Source organism: Pseudonaja textilis, chromosome 3 (assembly GCF_049901715.1).
Source record: "Pseudonaja textilis isolate UNSWEBS1 chromosome 3, rPseTex1.2, whole genome shotgun sequence".
Classification (NCBI taxonomy): Eukaryota; Metazoa; Chordata; class Lepidosauria; order Squamata; family Elapidae; genus Pseudonaja; species Pseudonaja textilis.
The window spans coordinates 29,978,925-30,003,951 of record NC_141992.1 but is presented as its reverse complement, the minus strand read 5'-3'; the positions used below and the strand labels follow the sequence as shown (position 1 = coordinate 30,003,951).

At 40.8% G+C, this 25,027-nt stretch overlaps 1 protein-coding gene across 15 annotated transcripts in view; it reads right to left on the bottom strand.

The window, feature by feature from the left end:
• The window catches only part of EPB41L1 (erythrocyte membrane protein band 4.1 like 1), a 197,053-nt gene that overhangs the window by 102,301 nt on the left and 69,725 nt on the right, over positions 1 to 25,027 (bottom strand). The window contains exon 1 of one of the 15 annotated variants that reach the window (XM_087929103.1): positions 6,684 to 6,860. The exons of the other annotated variants lie outside the window; for them this stretch is intronic. The gene's annotated coding sequence lies outside the window, so the exon portion shown is untranslated. Of the gene's footprint in view, positions 1 to 6,683; positions 6,861 to 25,027 lie in introns of those variants that run through there. 15 annotated transcript variants of the gene reach the window in all.

The window sequence follows — 25,027 nt, the reverse complement described above, 5'->3', positions numbered from 1 at the left end:
GACATCTTGTGAACAGGCTTTATGTGAACTTCCAGCTTAACCTACTGACTGTTTCCTTTTCCAATTCAGTAGGAAGCAAAAAGACAACACACTAAAATAAATATGATCCACTGGTCCCTTGACAATACAAGAACATGGAACTGCCAACATGAGCTGCCAACTCATTGTCAGCCTTTATGACAAAGGATATTATTTCATGGCAAATTGCCCTAACTAGTCATCTTATATGCATCCACAAAAAAAGTCCTGAAGCATAATAGTTGGATTGCCTGAATCAACTATTTAACTTCTGAAAGTAGGCTAAGTATTTCATATTTTTTTAAAAATAAATTAGGCCATTAGTGCTAGCAGAAAAGAGGAAGAAATGAGGGAGAACTCCCTCATATCTGCCAACTCTTGCCACTTACTTGGCAGTCTTGATTGCAGAGGCTTATCCTGACTTAAAACCTCAACTTATGAAGTCAAGGTTGTTGAATACTCCCTACAAATAGTAGGGAGTAAAACAGAACAGTGGCCCCACATGGTTGTAGTTTCATGGCAGGAGCCACAAGACAGCAGGATGGGTAGGGCTGGATGGCCAAGCAGAGCAGTAGGCTGCAATTTCTGAAAAGGGACAAGGGCAGCCAACTAGAGAGATAGATGCAAACACCTATGTACTCAAAAATCACTTGGACAGGATCCCCATTTGGAACTTGGAAATTATGCGAGCAAAAGATTATGGTGAAGAAGAGAAAGACAAAAAAACAAAAGCCCAGAAGCTCTATTATCTATAGGGTGGTACTACTTTGATTCTTCTTTCTTCTTTGGCACAATAGAGAATTTAGGGTATCAAGTCATTGATGTTTTCTCCCTTGGCTTGTGCACGTCGCTGGATGGAGGAGAAGAACTGCAGGCTTCAACTTTTGTCTTTCACCTTTGCAGAAGATCAGGTACTATGCTATGAGTAGTCAATAAGATATTGTATATAGGCATACTCCTCCATTCCATATATATATCTATGTATTTCTTAGGAGAAGGCCTCTTTGTGATTAAGCTGTCAATTTGAGAGCAGAATGGGAATAGCAGATGGGGGGGGATTTGATTTTGAAGCAACAAAAGGCATCATACAATCATGGATTTGGGCAGTTGTAGGTGGCTTTTGGTTGGATCATAACATATTAAGTTATCAAGCTTCAGTCACACTGTTTTTAGAATCTAGAATAACAACGAATGGCAACAATAGTCAGTGACAAGTTCAGAACTTCTGCTTCAGATCCCTTTGTTTTTAAAAAACATAGTTGTTGGTTTGAACTTCAGAAACATGGGTCCCCTATTGCTTTGGCTTCAATGAAAGATGGGCTCTGTCCCTTTAGGTCTTGAGAGCCAGGGGAAAAAGAGGGCAAAAACAAATAACAAAGCATTTTTAGTTTTGTCCCAATGGAACAAAAATGCATTTGAGATATTCAAGTAGAACGTTCTGAATGGGGCTGGTTTATTTTCAGCTAGGAAAGCTTTTCATTTTTTTTTCTAAATGCTTTATTTTTGAACTTCCAAAGTGTGCTTATTTATCTTTCATGCATCAAAGGTGTAGTTTGGACTCCACCAAGGCTTGCTACCTTTATACTTCAGATGAAGATGCTTTGAACTTTCAATTGATCTAGTTTAATGTAGGCAAGAACACAGTAGTGACAAGTTTCAAAAGAAGAGGGGAGGCTGATATCTGAGCTATAGATTTTTAACAATTCACACTAGTTCCAGAGCACTTATACTTCCAAAACCTGCTGCAGAATCTATAGAAGCAGAATGAGAAGTTATTGATGGTTGGTGGAAAATTATCTAACTGCCCCATGGTTCAATAGAAGGGCAGACTACAAACTAAAGTGGCAAATGGGAACAAATACAGTAAGAGGCAGCAACAATAGTTTTGGACTCGGACTTCAATACCCTTGGTTGTTTAAGCACTTTCAACTTGACTTCTGTCTCTGTTATGAATAAAACTGGATCAAATCCAGAAAGTACCGTACTACAGCCATATTTTTGGCCCTTGCCCCATATCCAGTACTTTATCATAAAAACCTGTAGATGCATACTAAAAGTGAAAGAAGAGTCATCTTTCAGTGCAGAATACACAGAGAGAGAAAACAAAAAACAGAGACAGAGACAGCTAATAAAGCAGTGAAGTGTGTGTGATTAGGATGTTTTATCTTGCAAGACAATTAAGAAAAGATTGAGAAGGGTCATCTGAGACAACAGTGAATGGGCCTTCACTAAGCTCTCTTATATCTGAGGTAAAACCTGAATCAGCAGCTTTCACCACTTTTTATTCATTATTTTACTCTTTTTAATGCAGAGATCTATCTCCTTCTTTATTTTGTTATCCAGTCTCACTCACTCATTTATCCAGGTCAGGTTTGAGGTTGTACTTAGATGGCCAAAAAGGCCCCTTTCAATTCTATTATTCTGTGATCATTTAATATAAATAATCTTTTTAGAATGACAAGTAATCTGTGTGGATCCCACTAAATAAGCAAACACCTTCAAAAACATGAAAGAGCTCTAAATAATCACATAACAGAGTGCTCTTCCAGCTTAGCAAAACTGCTAATTTTGCAGATTCAGAAAACATTTAAAAAGAAACAAAAATAGGGGATGAACTAATTCCTGAGCCATTATGCAGAATTAAGCATTATACAGTACCCGTGTTTCATTGTTGACATAATGGAGTTATCCACCCATATATTAATTAAGGGCACCAACAACTCAGCAAATCCAAACTCTGAATAACAGAAAGAAAACTTACAGTCTGCCATGAGAACATGACTGAATATTTAGGAATACTGCATTTTCACAGGAAGCTAAGAATAGTTTTGCAAGTCTGATGTCCCTGTACAAAACAATAATCCTTGAAAAAAAATATAGAAATCTCAACATATTTCAGATTATTTGGGTTGGGATTCCAATTGTTTTTTATTAGAAATATACTTCTGCCTCTCAATCATAGCCCATAAGAAGACTGATTAAAACCTCCAATCTTCTATGGCTATCTTTGGAAGACCCATTACACTACTCTAAGATGAATAACAGAATAACAGAGTAAGAGATGGAAGATACCTTGAAGGTCTTCTAACCCTACAACCTGCTTAAGGAGAAGACCCTAGACCATTTCAGACAAATGTCCATCCAATTTCTTCTTAAAAACGTCTGATGATGAAGCACCCACAACTTCTGAAGGCAAGCTGTTCCACTAATTAATTACTCTGTCAGGAAATTACCTATTTCCGAGGTTGGATCTCTCCTTGATCTTTCCATCTATTGCTTCTTGTACTGTCGTCAGGTGCTTTGGAGAATAGGTACGTTGTGGCAGCCCCTCAAATATTGGAAGACTACTATCATGTCACCCCTAGTTCTTTTCTTCATAAGACTAGACAAACCCAATTCCCGCAACTGTTCTTCATCTGTTTTGGCCTCCAGTCCCCTAATCATTTGTTGCTTTTCTTTGCACTCTTCAGAATCTCAACATCTCATCATTTTTATATCATAGCGAATAGTTTAGGTAGTTTGGGGTTCACCATGTTGTGCTGTGATAAACCTTATCATAGCACAGTAAAGCTATGATAAGGTTTATATATTTATTCAGCTGTCATATATTCAGTGAAACTAGGTTTAAGTTTTAAGTTGTTTTGGAAAGCTAGCCTACCTATCAAACTGCTGATAAAAAGCATTCTAGGCCAAAGATGGTAACCTCTACTACAACTTCTTCACATAGGGTCTTCTAGATGTGTTTGCTCTTGGGGACCATTCCCTAGGTTGTACTGAGGGGTGGGATTCTACAGGTTTGCATCTATTCACTAGAACCGGTTATTAACATTCTAAGCACTTTGGAGAACCGGTTGTTAGAAGAAATTACTGGCCTAATCCTGTAAGGAAGGCAGGAAGGAAACATTCTGGTGTTGCTTACAGAAACTGCCTCTCTGTTAACCCTTATTACATTCTTGGCAGGACTAGACTTCCTGTCTCTGGAACGTCTCTGGATTTTTTTCCCCCTCCTTTGCTGGTACTTTGCTTGTGTGGAGTGACCATTCAAAGTTACAATGGCACTGAAAAAAAGTGACTTATGACCATTTTTCACACTTACAACTGTTGCAGCATCCCCACAGTCACGAGAGGCCAGGTGAGGAAATGTGTGCCTCAATGTGAGTGATATTGAGTTGGCCACACCCAGCCAATAACATGACTACCAAGCCATGTCCACCCAGTCACATGACCACCACCTAAGCCACACCTACCACCTAAGCCACGCCCACAGAACTGGTTGTTAAAAATTTGAATACCACTCTGGCTGTACTGCTGAACAAAACAGATGTTACCACTGAAGCTTCCTTAAAACTATGTTTGTTCTTTCCTCCATTCCTGGAATAAAGCTGTCTCAGAAGCCTGGAATTCATGTAATTTTACTTTGCAACAGATTTTTCTAATCTTGAATCCACTGGAGATGTTGGAACTGCAACATTCTCTGGGGAGCTGTATTTCTAAATAATGTGGAAGGTTGCAAAGCTCAGCCACCCAGAATCACTTGGTGGTGAGATAAACAGCATATAAATTTAATGAATTAATAAATAAAATAAACTTCATTAGGAATATCTACTGTACAGTTTGGTGTAGTGGTTAAGGGCTAGCCTAGAAACCAATAGACTGTGAGTTCTAATCCTACCTTAACATGAAAGCTGGCTGGGCAACTTTGGGCCAGTCACACTCTCAGCCCAACTTACCTCACAGGGTTGTTGTGGAGAAAATAGGAAGAGGAACAGGCTCCTATGATTTATCAACAAACTATGGAGAAACTAACTAGAAGAGGAAGTGACCTGCCCAAATATACTGTACTAGACCATAATATATTTTATTTTATTTTGATTTGCCATGTTGTATAAACCCAGCCTTTCTACTCTAAACTATGGTTTATGACTTAGCATTTTGTACAAATTAAGCTAATTGTGGTTAACTCAATAAATCATCAAAAAGCAAGCAATAATACAGTATGATACGTGAGCCAAGTCAATGAGGACTATATAAATACAACTTTTCACTCTGTTCCTCTTGACTCAAGTCTATCCGCCCATTTAGGCTAGGGCAACATAGGATACCTGTTGGCTGTGGTAAGGAGAACAAGTGAGGCAAAAGACTGACAGAGAAATTGATTTTAAAAAGATGTTTCTCATCCCTCCTCGTAACTGAGGCATTTGTCAAATGGAACAGGCTCCATTTCTTCAGGGGAGGGGGGACTGGAGAGAGAGAGAAAGCCCTAGGCTAAACAATGCAAGGAAATGCCAAAAACCTTTGACAGAGTGCCCAAGCTGCAGAGGACCCAAGCTCCTGCCCTTTTAAAACTTAAAACCTGACAGGCACAGCTCTAGATGGAGGTTTAAGAAAAACTGCACTTGCTGTTAACCTCTCCAAAACAATTTATCCCACTATCTTGTTCTAGCCAAAAGGCTTCTCTGCCCGCCATCAAGAAACAAATAATTAATATTACCCTTAATATTGCATTTGATCTTCCTGGATACAGTATAAAGATCACCTAATTCCTGATCAAAGGGTTTTTTTTTTTTGTCTGTATTAAAAGACTGCCAGGGTAGGAGATATTTCCCTTGTATTTAATCATTCCTGCAATAATGTTACACAGATAAGAACCTCCCGAAACCATTTTGCTCACCTCTACTTCCCGCACTGTGGCTATTAAAAGGTTAGGGGCACTTTTCAAGGAAAAGGTTTCCAATTATTGAAATAGCCTAGAAAGAAGCCATGAAGTCTCTACAGAGACTTCACAGGAATGCCACCTAAGAAGGGTGGATGGTCCTTCTCTATTCTAACCCTCAATAAACTTCTCAAAACACAGCAATGATCATTCTGCATTACGACACTGCTCCAGAGCAACTTTTCACAACCCAACATGTTTTAAAGAGGATTTGACTACATCTCCCAGACAGCATGCTAGCTAGGAATTCTGGGAGATGTAATTACTTCTTTGGACAATGCTCAGTTTCAGAAGACTGCTTTAAAATGGGATTATATTTAATCCAGAGCATTGAGTAAAATGAGCCCTTTCTGAATTACCTAGCTTTTCAAGAGAACATTTCCTAACAGCAAAGGCAAGTTCTGTAGACAAAGTACAGAGAAGAAAAAAATGCAAGGGGTCTTTCATGAATCCCAAAATTCCATGCTTTAAACTCTTCCCCTATAGACTTTCTACATATAACACTTTAAAGGATTCATCTTCTTTCACCTGGACTATTAAATAACTTAAACAGTGGAGAGATTAAGAAAACAGCTGCAAAATTTCAGTACACCTAACTGTCATTGCCACAAAAATAACATAGCATTTTAATTCCACTGCTGGCATAAGAAACCAGACGCGCAGACTGCAGCATCCTCTTTAAACAACAGAGCAGAAAAGTACATCCATCTCTTCCTTCCTGCCTTTGGTGCAGTGAAAACTTAGGGAACTACATTTTATTGGCTCGAGGCTATAGAGATACAGATAGCAGTTTTGGAAACTAACAGACTAGATCTTATTACTTTTTAGACAATGCTAATGTTCTGCTAATAAACAACAAGGCTAAAACCTCTGAGGAATGCTTGGCTCACAAGCCAAAGGAAACAAACCAGCTAGTATTTCTCATCTCCCTCCTTGGCTAAGCCAGCCCTACCTTTGTGAGTGCTCCCCATCTCTGCTGTGTCACTGCTCTGGACTGGGCTGGTGCTGTTTGTACAATGGCGTTTCTTTCTGCAGAGCAACCTCTCCACCAACTTTTAACACCCCCCACGCATTGATTGATGCATACTGCAGTCGCTGCAAACCTTGTAGCCCACAGCTGGAGGGGGTGGAGTGGGGAGTCTAGGATCGTCTCCCATGCTGCCTAGCAGAACCTCAATGATAGAGTTGTCTGCCTCTCCATGACTCACTCTCCCTTCCCCCTCCCGCTCCGTCCCTGAAGGATTTCCCTTTTTCACACAAATCTAGCAGATGGCTTTAGACTAACAGCAGGAATGCTTGTTAGGCATCCAGTGGTATTCATTCAGCCTACCCTATCCCTCTCCCCTTCAAATAACATATCTTAGTCCTCCTTAGCTGTAAACATCAGGCTCATTTCAAAAAAGCCTCCAATGAACAAAACAGCCCTGTGTTTTCCTTCTCCTATATGCAGCATAATGCTGCAAACACAATAAGGGAAAGTGCCTGAATGTTTGCTTTCCAGGCCTCTAAAGAGGCCCCATGCCTCTGTTAATGTTTGGTTTTGTTTGTCACACTCCTATTTATTACTTCAATCTAATGAACAAGCAAGTTTTCAGACCTCCTTAGCACGTGCCACTGCACAGTGTTGGTAAGAACGAAGTGGGAGTAAAAGAGGGAAGGAAGAAAGGCAGTTAACACACGTGGCGAAAACTATTGAGTACAAAAGAAGATCATTTATCTTAAGAAAGGTCATCGTTGTTATTGAAGTGATTAGATGAACTCAGCTAAACTCAGAGGGGCTACAAGTTCCTCTGTGGAAGCTTAATAGAGGATCTGAAATCATCTGCCAAATCATATCACACCCTTCATTAGTATCCTGTATATTGAATTTCCATGCAACAAGTATTTCATAGCAGAGATTGTGTTACTATTAGATACAGTCCCTATTCACAATTCATTACTGCAGAATCCAATAAAACAAATGTCTAAACCAGATGAAACACAGAGCTAAAAAGTGAACTTGGCTCTATTAGCACTATTACATCCAGAAAAAGTCAGCTAGATATTATGATCAAACCATCTCATCATTGGTTTGCTGATTTAATTTTCTTACTAAAGTCTCTAAGTTTAATAAATGGGAACAACTAGCATGGATATTTGTTCACTGGCTCCAAACTTGTTTCTGGCCGCACTTGAGGATCCAACATCTCTAAATCCCTATGTGGTTTGAGACAAGCACATTTTTGGCAACTAGATGTGTGGACAATGATATAATTAATAGGCTTTTGGCTTATTTGGGAGTGAGGAAATGTGTGGGTGCATTATTTCCCTCCAAGTTTTTACACATCAAAAATCATAACTTTCCTTTGTTCCAAAATTTAATAAGAAACTGCAACATTATAATTTGGCAGTTTCTTTCTCAAAATTCAGTAGGTAAACTGTGGAGGCAGGGGGGGAAATGGACATTCACAGAGCATCTACAGCCTGTACTTTTATTTTTGCACAATCAGCCGAGTGAGATCAGTTACAGTATTTTGTGAAGGAGGTAGCATGTCCACTGTGTGACAAAGGAAAAAGAAGATATGATGATGCAAGTTAGTACTAAAAGCTTTTACCTTAAATATATTGGGGAAAATTTGCTATAACTCAGTTTTTCTTAAGCACAGAAATTCATAGGCAAGTGAGAAAAGAAATTGGGAAAGTGAATTATGAAGAAACTGTGGATTTGCTACTTCAGTTTTTACCAACCTGACATACTTCCAGAATTCATAAGCAGCCATGCTAATAGGGAATTGTAAGAGTTTTGATCCCAATACTCGTGAAGGATACAAGTTCAATGAGTTTTAATTAGCTAAATATTTTCAGAAGTCCTGATATCTGGTCATTTACCTGAAGAATTACTACTAGCTCAAACAAAAAAGACTGGCTAATAAAAAACCTTGGCTCCTTTCTGAAAAGCAGATTATTACAAAATATAATAATTAGAAGGAACATTTGAGATCAGTAAATCCAACTCTCTGCCCAGTTCAGGAGCCCACTATTATCACCAGAAGATTATTATGGAGAATCCATTTAAACACCCCTGATGAGGAGAATCTACTACTGCTGACCAGTTTTTACTATCAGAAACTAGGGAAAGAAATTGTTCTTGAGAGAACAATTCCACAACTTGGGAGCAAACTAAATTTCACTCTCTAATATGTCTAATAAACGGGTTTGGGAAGTAACAGTATCTTTAAAAGCACTTCCTGTAAATTGATCTTACTATCCAAATGACTTCCAATTGCAGTGTCTAGATTGCTACTTAGAACTTTAATACTGTAGTTAAACCATCATCTTAAAAATACTGTAAAAGCAGTAAGCACTTGGTAAGTTGGAGACAAACTGCTTTGTTTAACTTAGAGGATTATGTCTTCCAAGCCACTGTAATATATGAAGTGTGGTTTATGTGATAGGACGTTGTGAGTGAATGCAGCCATTATGGCTTTTAAAACAAACCAGGTCTTAGAATATTTGGTGACTGCAAACAATCAAGTTATACAACTAGAGTCACTAAGAGACTTTGTTAGGCAAAACTGTAATGAAATCACTATCTCAATCTATTTACTATTCACAGAAACTAGATATTAAATTCTCACTAGTTCCCCATCCAAACAAAAATATGTTTTGCCAAAAGATGTACTGTTACTTGTTTAATTTAATATAAAAGTTTAAGCCAGAGGAGGGGGAGGGGGGAAGGCTAGATTTGCCTTCTTTTATGCAGTAAGCTACAACTGCAGATATCATACACCATTACCAATCCCAATTTACTGCTACTGTTAGATTCAGTCAATATCACTAAGCCAAAACCTAACAAGCCACACTGTGGCTTATAACAATGTATAAACTATACCAGTAGATAGACAGAAATCTGAAAATGCTCACACAAGAATTATTTTAGACCTTTCACTATCTCACTCTGTTTATGTTTACATGGGCACAATAAAATGACCAGCAAAATCGACATACACAACATGTAACTGACATCTACAGCTAGTCCTTGACTTACAACCAAAATTGGGAATAGAATTTCAGTCATTAAGCAATGCAGCCATTAAGTGTGACTGGACCCAATTTTATGAGCATTTTCAATGCAATCTTAAGTGACTCCCTGTGATCATTAAGTTAATCACATTAAGTAAATCTGGATTCCCCAACTGACTTTGCTTGTCATTGAAAGCTGGCTTGGTCAGTCACAAATTGCAATCATGTGACAAGACACCACAACCATCATAAATATGAGCAGCTGTCAAGCACCTGAATTGCAATCATGTGATCACAGGGATGCTGTAACGGTCGTTACCTTTGAAGATGGGTCATAAATCACTTTTCCTGAAGCCAATGCAACTTTGAAATAATGAAACAATCATAGTTAAATGAACAATCAGTAATTAAGGTCTACCTTTATTCATAGATTTTTTAACAGGGTGAGAAGAAAATATTTAAAACAACCCCGGATAGGACAAATCTCTGTTTCAATTTGCTGTATAGATTGTGTCTTGAGCATCCACAGAAATTTGCACAATATATTAAATTCTATTTTTATCCCCCTTCTGTGCATATTACAAAATCTGTAACTGATATACAAGTAAGGACCATGACATCTATTCCTACTTCTCCTGAAAGCAGAAAATAATTCCCTCTAGATTTTCCTGTTCCTCCTTGGTATTTTGCATCTGGACTGACTATACAATTTCCAAAGATAACAAATAACAGAGTTGGAGGTACCCTGTAGGCCATCTAGTCCAACCTCATGTCCAAGCAGGAGACCCTACATTATTTTTGAAAGGTGGAAGTCCAGTCTCTAATTGAAGCTTCCAGTGGTAAAGCTCCCACAACTTCTGAAGGCAAGCTGTTCCATTGTAGATCCAGATTTCCCACTGATTTCCATATATGAGTTCCTCTGACCTCCAGTCACTGATTTTTTCAGTCCTAACCCAACAGAGCAGACAAAAACAACCTCTTTATGAAGCTTGCTTTGTAATCAGAAATGGCTATGTGCTCTGGCCACAAAAAGAAGCATTCAGTGGGTTGCCAGCAAAGCTCTCATGTTCATTATCACCTTTTTGGCTGGTGTTATGCTAAGCAGAGATACTGTTCATTTATGCTTTCACACATAATGCTAACAGTGGACATTCTATTATGGCTGTACACACTTTGACTTTTTTCAAATTTCCATATGAAAGTGAAAAAATGTTGCTGCTTTGAAAGCCACATTAACTATTGATTGGGTTCCTTACGCAAAGCAGCAGCATCTTTTTTCAGGCTCGCATATTTGTCTGAATTGTATACATTTAATATCAAAGGATTGCAATTTTGCAAGGTCCCAGAGGGGTCCAATTTTGCAAAGTCCAAAAAATCATGTAGGAAGCAGTCAAAACCCTGTCATATATTTCAACCATCAAAAGATATGCTGAGCAAGATATGCAAATAGGGGAATTTGGATCAATGAATATTTTTAAAAAGATAACAACGTGTAACAAATATCTGTAGTCCACTGTTCTTAAAGCATCAAGGAAGCTGAATGGAGGGGAAATGCAGAATCAACTTTTGTTTCCTCAAAAGCATTCTTATGAAAAGGAAGATGATGTGTCTGGTCCATGAATAATTTTCTAATATTCTATGTTATCCCATGGCATGAAAGATAAGAATATTTTGCTCAGCTGAGCAAAGCAATAGTTTGTTGCTATTGCTATATCGCTTTCTATGAAATTGCAGAGATAGTGTTGAGTAAAGGAAGAAGGTCTGCCCAGCAATATTTCAGCAGGACAGGAAGCCATAGTCCAGCCAGAACTTGCCAAAACAGACTGGCTCTAAGACAGGAAAGGAGTAAGATAAGGCCATAAACTCTTTTTTCAAAGTCTCAACTTTTTTTTAAAATGGGGTGACCAAAACTGGATGCAGTATTCCAGATGTGGTCTTACTAAGGATTTATAAAGTGGTCACTAATACTTCACATGATCTTGATTCTGTTTATACAACCAAGGATCATATTAGAGCTGTGGAGATGTAATGGTTAGTATGAAGTACTGTAGGCTACTTCTGCTGACTGCTGGCTGCCAGCAGTTCAATTCTCATCAGCTCAAAGTTGATTCAGCCTTCCATCCCTCTGAGATGTTTCTTCCTGTGACATTCCATTGAAATGAAATTAGACATTTAACAAATTGAATAGAAAAGGGACGGATGCTTTTGAAATTTGGTTAGGAGAAGATTCTTGAGAATACCATGCATAAAAAACAAACAAATTATTATACAGCAAACCAATCCAAGTTCAGTATGGTCTTTGGACTGGAAGTATCCAATTCCAGATCACTTCAATTTGCTGATGCCTAAAACCCAAAAGATTTTCAGCTCTTCCTCAGCAGCCGGTTAAAACTATCCAACCTAAAGGATATTCATTTCCCTTAAACCTCACCTCTGAATAGAGCAGATTAAGTTAAGAGCAGGATTTTACTGAATCTAGTTTTTACTGAATCTCCTTGTGCCTACAAGATTTTCCATCCAAAGACCTACAAGAATTTATTTTTGTAGAATTTTATTTTCTAAGATTTTGTGCCTGTGCTCTTGTTTTAAATGCAACATTTATTGTTGCATATGGAATGCATTAAATAATTTACACGGAATTACATTGTTAAATGTTTACATGTTAAATTATGCATGCTCCTTTTTTTTTTACTCACAGAGCTGTTGTTCTTCCCCCCAGTACTATCTACCCCAACTAAAAAATACAAGTGCAATATTGAAATACAATATTTCCCCCGTTCCTGTTCTTGTTCTTTTTAATATCAGGATTGAGTAATATTTTGATGACCAAGAAATAAATGGTACTGGGGTAGGGTGCATATCAAGAACCACATGAATGCAACAAAAAATGAAATTGGCAGTGACATAAGCCTGAATAAAGCTGGAACTTTTTTTCCTGGGTTTATGGAGAGGAGAAATTGCTGGACTGCTTTATTTTCTAAACTACATTAAGCTCTAATTTGGCACTTACATTTCAGTTTCATTTATTTCCCCCAAATGGCAGAAAACTGCGACACCAGTTTAGTTTGATAATGTTCCAGAGGGTACTTCAAGAGCTTTAAAATAGGAGGAATGGCTGTTATATCAAGCCCCAGGGCTACAAGTTGACTATTTTAACTGGAAATTGAATTTGGGACTTTCCATGTAGAAAAATGCTGTGTCACTGCAGAATATTTTTTAACAAATCTGGTCAATCTGACAAGTTGAAAAGATGAAGAATCCACCATGGCTGATTCATACTTATTAAAATAAGCCAGCATTTTTTAAAATGTGGGCTGCAGTTCCCAGGAAGGTCAAACTCAGTTGATGGAGAAACAGTTCCAGAAACTGTCCTCCACACAAATGCTGAGCAGATTTAATGATTTGACATAGAAGGATGTTGAATCCAAAGAAACCCAACCAGATGGGATTCAAAAAAATTTACTACCTCTGTGGGCACTGCTTGGTGGGCATGGTTTGGTGGACATGGTTTGGTGGGCATGGCAGGGGAAGGTTACTGCAAAATCCCCATTCCCTCTCCATCCCACTAACATGCTTTCCAGCTCTGTTCTCCTGTTCAGGGCAACAAAAGAGGACCCACCTGGGACTCAGGAGGCCGAGAATAGATGGGGGCGGGGCCAGTCAGAGGTGGTATTTCAAACTACTCAAAATTTCTGCTACCGGTTCTCCAGAACTGGTCAGTACCTGCTGAATACCACCTCTGAACCCAACTATTTCATTAGTTTTGCAAATACCCCAGATCTGTCTGTCTTTCTTTCTCTCTCTCCTCTCTCTCTGTATCTATTTATTTAATCTTTTAACACACTTAGTTTGCCTTTCAAAGGAGAAGTAGTCAGTCCTGAAGTTCTGATCATTTGAAGTGGCATTTGCTTTAAGAGGGACTTATGATGAAGGAAGAAGAAAGAGGGAAGGGAAAGGAGATGGCTAAGAAAGAACTCCAAAAGCAATTTGGAGACTGCCAATGTTTTGCAAGCAGAAGAAGTTTAGAGATGCTCATTTAAGGTAGAAAAACACTTTTGTCTTTTTTATTCCTGACTTTGGTGGAACAAGAGCTCCTGCCTTCAAAATTATACCCAAATTTCAGCAATTATGTAAACATTAGCAAGCTCATCCTTCCCATTAAAAGTTGGATTGTTTTGGTTCATCTACTTGCAATGAAGTGGTTTTACTTCATAGAGTAGCTGAAAGGTTCTCTCATGTTTTATTTGATAGATTAAAGTTTTTTTTAAGGAGTAGTAATGTATTTCTTACCCACCATAACGATGAGCCATTGATAATATGGATATTAAATTATCCTTGTAATTTTTCTTCACAAAATTGTTTTAATGCTTGTGAGTTTCTTTAAAAGCATCATGGTACACAAAAAAGCACATATTGTTCATGTCATATCCTTCTATCACAAGGGTGACATCAATTAAAATCTTTATCAAAATATGGATTCTAAAAGCAGTGTAATATTGAAAATAAAGAAAGGCTGAGGAAATCAAACAAGAAAATCAAGATTAAAGCAAAGATGCATACTTTGCTTGCTTGTTTTTAAGTTAGAACAGCATAACTACTGCATAGCCAATGACAAAAGACTGTGGAAGTTATAGTCTTACTTAGGGGTGTCTAACTGGCAGCCTGCAGGCCAGATGCGTCATGCACTGGCCACACCCACCCCAGCTGTCACCTGACAGCAATGGGATGCAGCGACACTCCTGCTCTAAATTATCAGGAAGACACATATCCATGATGCACAAGGAAACATAGTAAAACTGCAGCAATTGTGCAATAAGGTATGCAAAACAACAAGACTGATGTTTGGATTTATGATATGGGAATTCTGGCATTTGTTTTATAAAATATGAACTTTCCATCCACAACTGGTGATACTTTTTTTTTTTAACTTCCTGTACTCTTCAGACAAATTCTTTCTTGCATTCCTTGCTGGCCTACATTCCCTAGTGTTACCTAAATCAGGCTACTTTTTTTGATGTAAGGCAGACTCCATTTTCTATTTTTCTAAAACAAAAAAGCAGAAAGAGAAAAGAAATACATATGCTTCTTAGGGGAGTTCTTTCTGTTAATAAATTACAAAGATGTGCAGAGACGAAGACATAAATCACATCAGACTTATTAATGCAGAAAACTTAAAATGTTTTTTTTAAAAAAAAAACTGGAAAAAAACATGGACATCTTAAAATTTGCATTAATGTAATTACCATATGCAGATAAAGCTGGGACCATCAATTATACTAAACTATCCACTATCCAACAGCTTTCTTCATTACTTTGAAACTTGCCAGTTTTCAAGATTATATATAAAAACAACAAGGAGAAGTGTTGCTCTCAGGAATATTTTGTAGGATCAAAGCAGACAAACCCTGTATTTTATTCTGCTTTTGGGGTAGAAATAAATCAGTATTTCTCTCTGTAATTTCAGGGTGTCCAAAGTTTCTCTGACAGGGACATACAGAAGGCCAATCAAGCTGGAGGGAAGACAAAAAATTGGAAATGAAGAAAAAAATTCAAGGCAATACATAATATAATCACCAGTTGCTCAACAAGGCAATGGGATTAGCACTGGATAACTGATGGGACAATTAAGATCAGCTTGGTCTAGTAGTTAAAGCACAGGCTAGAAAACAGGAGACTATGAGTTCAAGTCCCACCTTAGTTATGAAAGATGGCTTGTTGACTCTCAGTCCAATCTACCTCACAGAGTTGTGAAAATAAGAGAAAGGTATGTGGAATATGTTTACCAGGCTGAGTTATTTGTAAAAATAAAGAGAGGGTATAAACAAGTCAAAGAAGTTTGAAGAAATTTTGTGCTCTGAGGATGTGGAAAAACTGGACAGATAAGAGAACAGAAATATCAAGGTCATTGATGTTCAGTAGATTGGTAGGAATAGGAAGACTGGGCTGGTTTTCTAATAGCTCTAATTATAAACTCAACATCCCAGAGGGACAAAGACCTCAAAGCTGAGTTAGGCACTCCCAATGACTTGGCAATCTACATCACAAACAAGCTGCCTAAGAAGGAATGTACAGTATTCTGTCAAATGCATTTTTTTTCTCGGATTTGATTGCTGTCTGGAATCAAAAGGCTCAGGGGAAATGAATATTTTCCATACCTAAAGCAGCAAAAGGTTATCCATTTTTTTAGTATATTAACCTCTGTCAAACTTGGGAAAATCATTTAAAAAGTTTTCATGGTTAGCTTTGCAAGGGTTGAATGGGTCATGTTCCAGCTTAGCTGGGTGCCTAAAGCATTAGAAATGTAAACATTACACTGAGTAGTAGCAATCCATAAGTCATGTGTCATTCCTAGTTTTTCTTATTCCCAACAATCTCCTAAGCAGTGTTGTCCAATCTGTTGCCCTCTGTATGTAATTTGACTAAGACCTCTAAAATTCCCAAACATTAAATTCTAGGCCTAAATATCTATAAAGCACCCAGACTAGAGGCTATTCTAAGTAATAAATAGTAATTTATAAACTACAATTCCTGGATTTATACAACATACAATGTCACAAATTATGTTGCAGTTTAGTCCAATGAAGAAATCAACCTTAAGTGTTTTCAACCCTTAAAGTTTGTAGCCACATATTCCAATGAATTATTTATTAATTCTCCTTTAAAAAATTCACTCCAACTTCAAAGACCATTGAAGATCTCAACCATTCAGATAGTGTGCTTACTGATTTACTAATTCCCAGATGCTCTTACTTACTGCATATTTTATTCATGCTGTCTTCTAAATATTCACCAGAGTCCTGGATAACTAGCTTTACCTATTTGTTATTTGATTGCCCAGCTAGGAACAGTGGAATTGTATTCATCTGATAGTTGCTTGGACTATTAGTATTGGTTTCATTATCCAAAGCATCACCTAGCAACTGAATGGCAGATTTGCACTGGGCTCCATAACAAACACCATTTTTAAACTAACCTACCCCAACTTCTTCCAGACTTGTTGGCGTTCCAGTTGCCAGATGTTCCAGCCAACATACTGGGAATTCTGACAGTTATAGTCTCAACATATCTGAAGGATCATGGGGGAAATTACTGATAACTATAGCTCTAAGGCAGAACTCCACCATTTGGTTCTCTAGCATCAGGTACTCTGGCTTTTAGCAAATGATTCTGCCTAAGTTTCCCATCTGGAAAGGGAGATAATAGAGCTGCTAGGAGGGAAAACATAGCTGGCAAAGAAATTGCAAATTCACATAAAAATTGTTCCATAAAAAATGAGAATTTAGCACTACTTATCATTCTAAACCACACACATCATGTGCTTCCAAAAGGCCCCCAGAATTGCTTTGTACAGAGACAATATATTTGCCTTAGTAAAATCTCCTAGTAAACAATATCTATGTGCTATCCACAGCAGGCTGGCAAAACCATATGCCATATCAAGCTGAGCTGCAAATGAAGTATTTGCTTGGGTGTCATTAAAGTAAGATAGGCATGGTCCAGCATGATATTTGAAGTTCAGCTCTTATTAGTTGCCACATATTTGAATATATGTGTGTCAGGTAATCACACTGACATTGGTCTGCTGTAGCAAACCTTTCAAGTATTCCATGCATTATTTCACACTGAATTGAACTGGCTTCTCTCCAAGGGGATTCTGAAATCTCTGAGCAAGGGTATCTGAATTATCTCTGCTGAACCTCAACATGTTCTGAAATACTTGTGACAATGAAACCACCCCAATTTTGCTGTTGAATGGTTTTCTTAAATTAGAGCTGCTACCAATGAAGAGCCAATGAAGGTGGAAAGAATTGGGTTCAAAATTAAGCATCTTAAGAACTAACCTTGACAAAAATGTTATTTATATCTCTCTTCTTGTTCCCTAGATATGTCAAAATGGTTGCTCAATAGTTTTATTGTGCCCTTAAACCTTTATAGGCTCTGCTATAGTCCATCATTTAGACTCCATGTAACAATTAGCCATTGCTTTTCAAGCTTTGTAACAAAGATAGAAGCTTCATTGTGGCCTACAACAGGGCTGTCAAACTTGCAGCCCACGGGCCAGATGTGTCACATGCTGGCCACGCCTACGCCCAGTTTAGCAAAGGGGGAAAAAGTCCCAATACATCATGTAACGATGCCATGATGACATGAGTTTGACACTCCCGGCCTACAGCATATCTCAATATCAAAATCCTACACAGGAATCTTGGCTAAAATAGAATTAGTTTACATTCAAAGTTCTGCCTGAAACACTCTAAATCAAAGCCCAGCAACAGGATGCTTCAACCAACCAACCTAAGGCTGCCTAGTACATCATTGCCAGACTTGAATAGATAGCATAAGAATCACTTTAACAGGAGGTGCCTAAAAATGTCAAACTCCTGAACTTGCTGTTCTATTGGGGGAGTTTTTTGACTTGGTAAAATATACTATTATTTCAGAGTTTTGTAACAGCAAGTTACAAAAAAAGTTTTATATTTCTATGAATCAAAATAAGGAATCTTTTTGCACTTACACTGTATTCATGTGGTTGTCAAAGTCCTTAAAAATTCATAGGAGGTGGCCAGGATGGTATCTGTAGTCTGGCAAGAGGAACACTTCATACTGTATATGCATTGTAAAAAGCTGACTTTTTGTCAGTAGGATGCATTACTTGAGATTCTAAAATAGTGGTTACAATGCCTTTGTCCTTGGTGGGTTTAAATTAAACAGGTTTTAAATGTTTTAAGTAATTAAATAGGAAAAATTTTTAATGTTTATTATGAGACTGCATGTAGTCCTCCACTTATGATCACAATTGGGACCAGAATTTGCACTATTAAACAAGGCCGTTATTAAGAGTCACAGCCAATTTTATGCTCTTTTTTCACGTGGTTCCTAAGTGAATCATCACTGCAGTTAAGTGATTCACATGTTTAGCAAACCCAGCTGCTCTCATTGATTTTGCTGATCAGAAGCCAGCCAGGAAGATCACAAATGGCTATCATATGACCCCAGGATACTCCAACTATTTCAAGTACATTCCAGTTGTCATGTGCCCAAATTTTGACATTTGACTATGGCAGGGGTGTCAAACTCACAATGTCATGTTGCCATCACGTGACATATCACGGCTAATTTTTCCCCTTCACTAAAATGGGGGGTGGACATGGCCAGCACGTGACATATCTGGTAGGCGTGATTTTGACATCCCTGAACTATGAAGATGCTGCAACGATTATGATGATCAGCTGAAAGTCATTTTTTTCAGAGTCATTATAACTTCAAAAGATCACTACACAAATGGTTGTAACTTGAGGATTCCTGTATCCTGTACTGTATCTCAGGGATATCAAACTCGCAGCCCGCAGGTCAGATGCATCCCATGCTGGCCACACCCACGCCCAGTTTAGCGAAGGGGAAAAATGCCATAATATATCGTGTGAAGACTCCATGACAATGTAAGTTTGACACCCCTGTAGTATCTTCATGAATGGAACTACATTGTTGAAGAATTCTGCCCGAGTCATTATATTATTGTTGTTGCTATTATTATTGTTATGTCCTTAAGACTAACCAAGGTTTCCAACCAGGTCCGTTCCTACTGCGGGGGCGTTTGCAGCTCCCATTGGCTGGCTCCCTTCGACAGCCGGCTATAAAAGCCGGCTGCAAGGCTGAGCCAGCTGCTGTTCGCTGAGCATGTCTGCCTGTTAGCCTGCAGACGCGACAGCCCTTTATTCTGTTGAATAAAGCCATTCCGTGTTAATGCTCTGGTCTAGCCTCTCATTATTCGATCTATAACACTGGCGACGAGGGTGGGATCGGCTAACCAGAAGCATTCAATTGAGCTGAAAGTCACGATCGGCAACTGAACCGCAGCCGCGTAGCAGAGAGCTCGGTCAGTTCGCTTGTTGATTAAGTGAAAGTGAAGCGTCTGTAGCCCGCTACAAAGCTACAGAGAGCGAAAAAGTCAGGCGCTGAAAGCTACAGCCGCCCCGCTCAGAAAAGAGCGCGAAATTTGAATCTCTGTCAGTTGCATCTGCCAACGCTCTCCGGGAGCGCGAGATTCAAATTGCTGATAGTCACGGCATTACAGCAATAGCCTCTAACGCTCACAAGAGCATTAATTCAAGAGCTGAAGTCATTGAGCTAGATGAGACGCTGTAGCCACAGCCGTCTACGCTCACGATAGCGCATATTGGGCCACGTATACCCAGAGAGAGAGATCAGTCTACCCAAGACTGAGGCGCCATTATGAACACTAACCCAGCATTCCCGCCTTTTAAGCCGAACGAAGAGAAGTGGGACTCTTACAGAAGCCGCTTCAATCACTATATTGATGCCATCGGTCTGGCTGATGCAGCGGAACACCGGATAAAATCATATTTCCTCAGCTACTGCAGGGCTGCAGTCTTCGATACCGCAACAGCCCTTTTTGCACCTCGAGAAATCAAGAGCGTTCCATGGGCAGAGCTGCTGGAAACACTTTCTAATCATTACTCCCCTAAGCCATCTCAGATCGCGAGGCGCTTCGCTTTTCGAATGAGGAAACAAGCTGAGGGGGAGTCCATCAATCAATACATGGCCGCCCTGAGGACAGCAGCTCTCCACTGTGAGTTCAAAAATTACTTAGATGACATGTTGCTTGACCAACTCGTCTGCGGGGTCAAGGATTTGAGACTCCAGAGGCGTTTGCTGGCCAGAAAAGACCTCAACCTCTCCCAAGCCGGTGAGAAAGCCTTAGCAGCAGAGCTAGCATTCCAGTCAGCCGCTGAGATCCAGGGCACCATACCCAAACCCAGTGCTACCACCGTTCACTCCGAGGAGGTGGTGAGTGAGGACGACCCTACCGAACACTCGGATGTTCATCGTCTCAAGCCATCGAGGCAGCCACAGGTAGGGGCAAGGCAGGATAACAGCAACGCACCCAAGCACATTCTTTTGTGCCTATCCTGCGGAGGTTCCCATTCACAGGCAACTTGCAGGTTCAGAAGCACTACCTGCAACAACTGCCACAAGAAAGGCCATATCGCCAGGGCCTGTCAAGCAACACACAGCACTCCACAAAGGTCATCTTTTTATTCTCCTCCTAGGTCCCAAAGGCAAGTAGAAAGCTGTTACACTTGCTATCACGCTAACCACACTTTTCATACCACTAATAAAATCACACTTTCTATCCATTTAGAAGGTAAACCTTGCCGCATGGAAGTGGACACGGGGTCAGCGCTCTCAATCATCTCGTGGGGCACGCTCAAGAAAATCCAACCCAGCCTATCAAAGAACCAACTTCAAAAGTGCCATCTCACCTTGAGGGATTACCAAGGGAAGAACATCCCAGTACTCGGAAAAGGCAAGTTTCTCGTTAAATTCAAAACCTTCAAAGGGCATTTGCCTTTAGTGGTTGTTGACGGTACCCTCCCTAGTCTTTTGGGGTTGGATTGGTTCCCCTATCCCGGCCTTAGTATAATGGGTGTCCATGCTGTCTCAGCTTCTGATATCGACTCCATATTTTCTGACTACTCTGATGTATTTAGCAGTGAATTAGGCTGTTACAATGGCACACCCATTTCCTTCTCTGTAGACCCCCAAGCAGTTCCCGTCCGTTTAAAGCCACGTAGAGTACCCTTTGCTATACGCCCTAAGCTGGACGCGGAGCTAGACAAATTACTCAAGCAAGGGGTAATTGAACCCATGGATTTTGCTAAATGGGAGACCCCTATTGTCACGCCTCTCAAAAAAGATGGCAGTCTAAGAATTTGTTCAGACTATAAGACCACAATTAACCGCTACCTACAGGTTAGCGCTTACCCAGTTCCGGTCATTCAGCACCTACTTCACACATTCGAACCTGGCACCATTTTCGCCAAATTGGATATGTCACAAGCATATCAGCAGTTCCCTGTTGACAGTCAAACAGCCGATCTACAAACTATCGTGACTCACAGGGGGGCATTCAGGTGCAAGCGTCTCCAATTTGGCGTTAGTGTCGCCCCAGGTATCTTCCAGTCACTAATGGAACGAATTCTCCAGGGCCTCCCTGGCGTGGTACCGTATTTCGATGACATATTGGTCTCAGCCAGGGACAGACCCCAACTATTCCAAAGAGTCAGAGCGGTATTAGACAGGTTCAGGCAGCATGGCCTCAAACTAAAAAGGGAGAAGTGTGCCATCGCCACTAAGCAGGTGGACTTTCTGGGGTATAGAATAGACGCCTCTGGCATCCACCCACTGGAATCGAAAGTCAAAGCTATACACGAGGCTCCCACTCCGTCTACAAAATCAGAGCTACAAGCCTTCTTGGGTTTATTAAATTTCTACGCGTCATTCCTACCCCACAAAGCCACAGTAGCTGAACCCTTGCACAGACTTCTAGACAACAAGGCACCATTGCACTGGGGACCGAAAGAAGATTATGCTTTCAAAGCTGTCAAATCTCTGCTTACCTCAGACGCAGTATTAATACAATTTGACTAACGCCTCCCTTTAGTCTTGGCAGCAGATGCATCCCCTTTTGGGATTGGAGCTGTCTTAAGCCACAGACTGCCCAACGGCTCCGAGGCACCAATCGCTTTCTTTTCCAGAACCTTTTCATCTACAGAGCGTAATTACAGTCAAATTGATAAGGAGGCCCTAGCCGCAGTTGCTGCGGTAAAAAAATTTCACGAATTCCTTTTTGGCCACAATTTCGAACTCGTCACAGATCATAAACCACTTCTGGGACTTTTGTCCGGGGACAAACAAACCCCCCAAGTACTATCACCCAGGATGATGAGATGGACTTTGTTCCTGGCGGCATACTCCTACAAACTCGTCCACCACCTGGGAAAAAATCTTAGCCATGCCGACGCCCTCAGCCACTGCCCTCTGCCTGCACCCGTTGAGGACCCCGCCCCGGTCCATGCCATTTTTGACGTTAGCGAACCCAACCTACCTGTCACCGCTAGCGACATCGCCTCTCACTCCAGGAAGGACAGAACAATCGCCCAGGTCCTGGACTGGGTAAGGAGGGGGTGGCCGGTCACTAACTTTGCAACCGAATTCACTCCTTTTAAGACTCGCCAACAGGAGCTTTCTAGTTTACAGGGTTGCCTGCTGTGGGGTACCAGAGTCGTCATCCCAACCATGCTGCGAACGGCCGTCCTAAAAGCATTGCACGAGGGCCACCCGGGCATCGTCCGGATGAAAGCGTTGGCTCGTAGCTACGTCTGGTGGCCCGGCATGGACGACGAGATCGTCAAGTGGGTAAGCTCTTGTCGCCCCTGCCAGGAATCCAGACCATCACCGCCAATCACCACACCCACTAAGTGGGAAAGCGCCAACGCACCTTGGTCATGGCTGCATATTGACTTGGCCGGACCAATGCACGGCAAGACTTTCTTGGTGGTCGTGGATTCGTATTCGAAATGGATTGAGGTGACCCTCCTACCCACGACCACCACCCAGGCGGTTGTCAAAGCCCTGACCCGTCTATTCGTGACACACGGCCTACCAGATACCCTGGTGTCGGACAATGGACCACAATTTGCGTCGGCAGAATTCAGCAGGTACGTCACCAACCTGGGTATCAGGCACATCCTCACGGCTCCTTTTCACCCTGCCAGCAACGGGTTGGCGGAGAGAGCCGTTAGGTCAACGAAAGAGGCGTTAGCCAGGTTCAACCAGGAAGACTGGCATTCGAGACTCTCCCGTTTCCTTCTAAGCCAACACACGACCCCCTGTATGGTCACAAACAAATCACCAGTAGAACTCCTAATGGGTAGACGCCTCAGAACTGTGTTAGACAGGCTACACCCCCACTACTGCCCTGATGCTCCCCTAGGTTCTGACAGTTTGGTCAGGGATTTTGTTTTGCAGGACCCAGTGTTCACTAGGAACTACGCCGGAGATCCATTGTGGGTACCAGGGAAGATCATCGCCGTCACCGGTCTGAGATCTTATCGGGTCCAATTGGAGGACGGACGCGTTTGGCGCAGACACCTGGACCAGATAAGGCGGCGTCGGAGCATTCTCACCAACGTAGATTCAGGGACTCCGGTGAATCTCCAACCACCGTCCCAGAACCCAAGCGGCGATCTTCAGAGAAACCTGTCACCACCACCCGAACTGAGGGAGCGAGCAACAGACCGAGTCTGCCCACCAGACTTCCCTTCACCGCCGACCAACAAAGCCTCCGGGTTGGGGGACAGAGACTTTGAGGCGATCCAACCCGGTGGCAGCGACCTTGCACTGGAGCCCATCCGGTTTCCAGAACCTGACTGCCCTACAATCCCAGCCAGTCCAGGTTCCCCGAACTCTGTGCCACACTGTGACTCACCGGGGCCCCGTCGCTCTGGGCGCCAACACAAACCACCAGCGTATCTGAAAGACTATACATGTTCGCATCTGGGGGGAAGGGGTGTTATGTCCTTAAGACTAACCAAGGTTTCCAACCAGGTCCGTTCCTACTGCGGGGGCGTTTGCAGCTCCCATTGGCTGGCTCCCAAAGCCGGCTGCAAGGCTGAGCCAGCTGCTGTTCACTGAGCATGTCTGCCTGTTAGCCTGCAGACGCGACAGCCCTTTATTCTGTTGAATAAAGCCATTCCGTGTTAATGCTCTGGTCTAGCCTCTCATTATTCGATCTATAACAATTATCACCAATGCTGCTATTCCATAAGTTCCGTTCTTCAAAATTCAAAACCCTAAGTAGCTTATCTAGGCAGCTTGAAGCAAAAAGTTCTCTCTTTAGTTCAAGGCAACTTTTGAATCAAAATGACTGAAAACCCTTGACAAACATGCTGTACTAATGCAAACTAGGGAACAAATGAATCTGTGCACATGGACCTCTGCTGACAGCAATCATAATTGAAAACATCTGTCTTCTCCAAAAGGCAGGAAAAAATATGGCCCAGGTTGTGTGTGTGTGTGTGTGTGTGCGCGCATACACACCCACATATGCAAGTCACTAAAAATTGATATCTGAAGGAAAGAGTCTAGCAATTGTTCCAGACACGGAAATGCTAGAAACTGTCTCTTCCTCCCTTCTCCCCTTTGATCTTTCCTTCCGGATTAATGTTTCTAGCCACACAGATGGCTCAGAACATTTCCCAGGTGTGCAACAGGTTTAGCAGAAATCCCAATTCTTCTATCAAGCCAATGATATGCCTGCTCTTGATCCTTCTTTCTGATACTATGTCAATATATACTGGAAATACAAAAAGATAGACTGAGTATCATAAAAACCAATAGAAGATAAAATTCTCAGAGTTATGTGTAGTCCATTACAGAGGATATTAAGTATGAGAGGCTTAATCCTGGGTAAATCCTGGGTAAATTTAT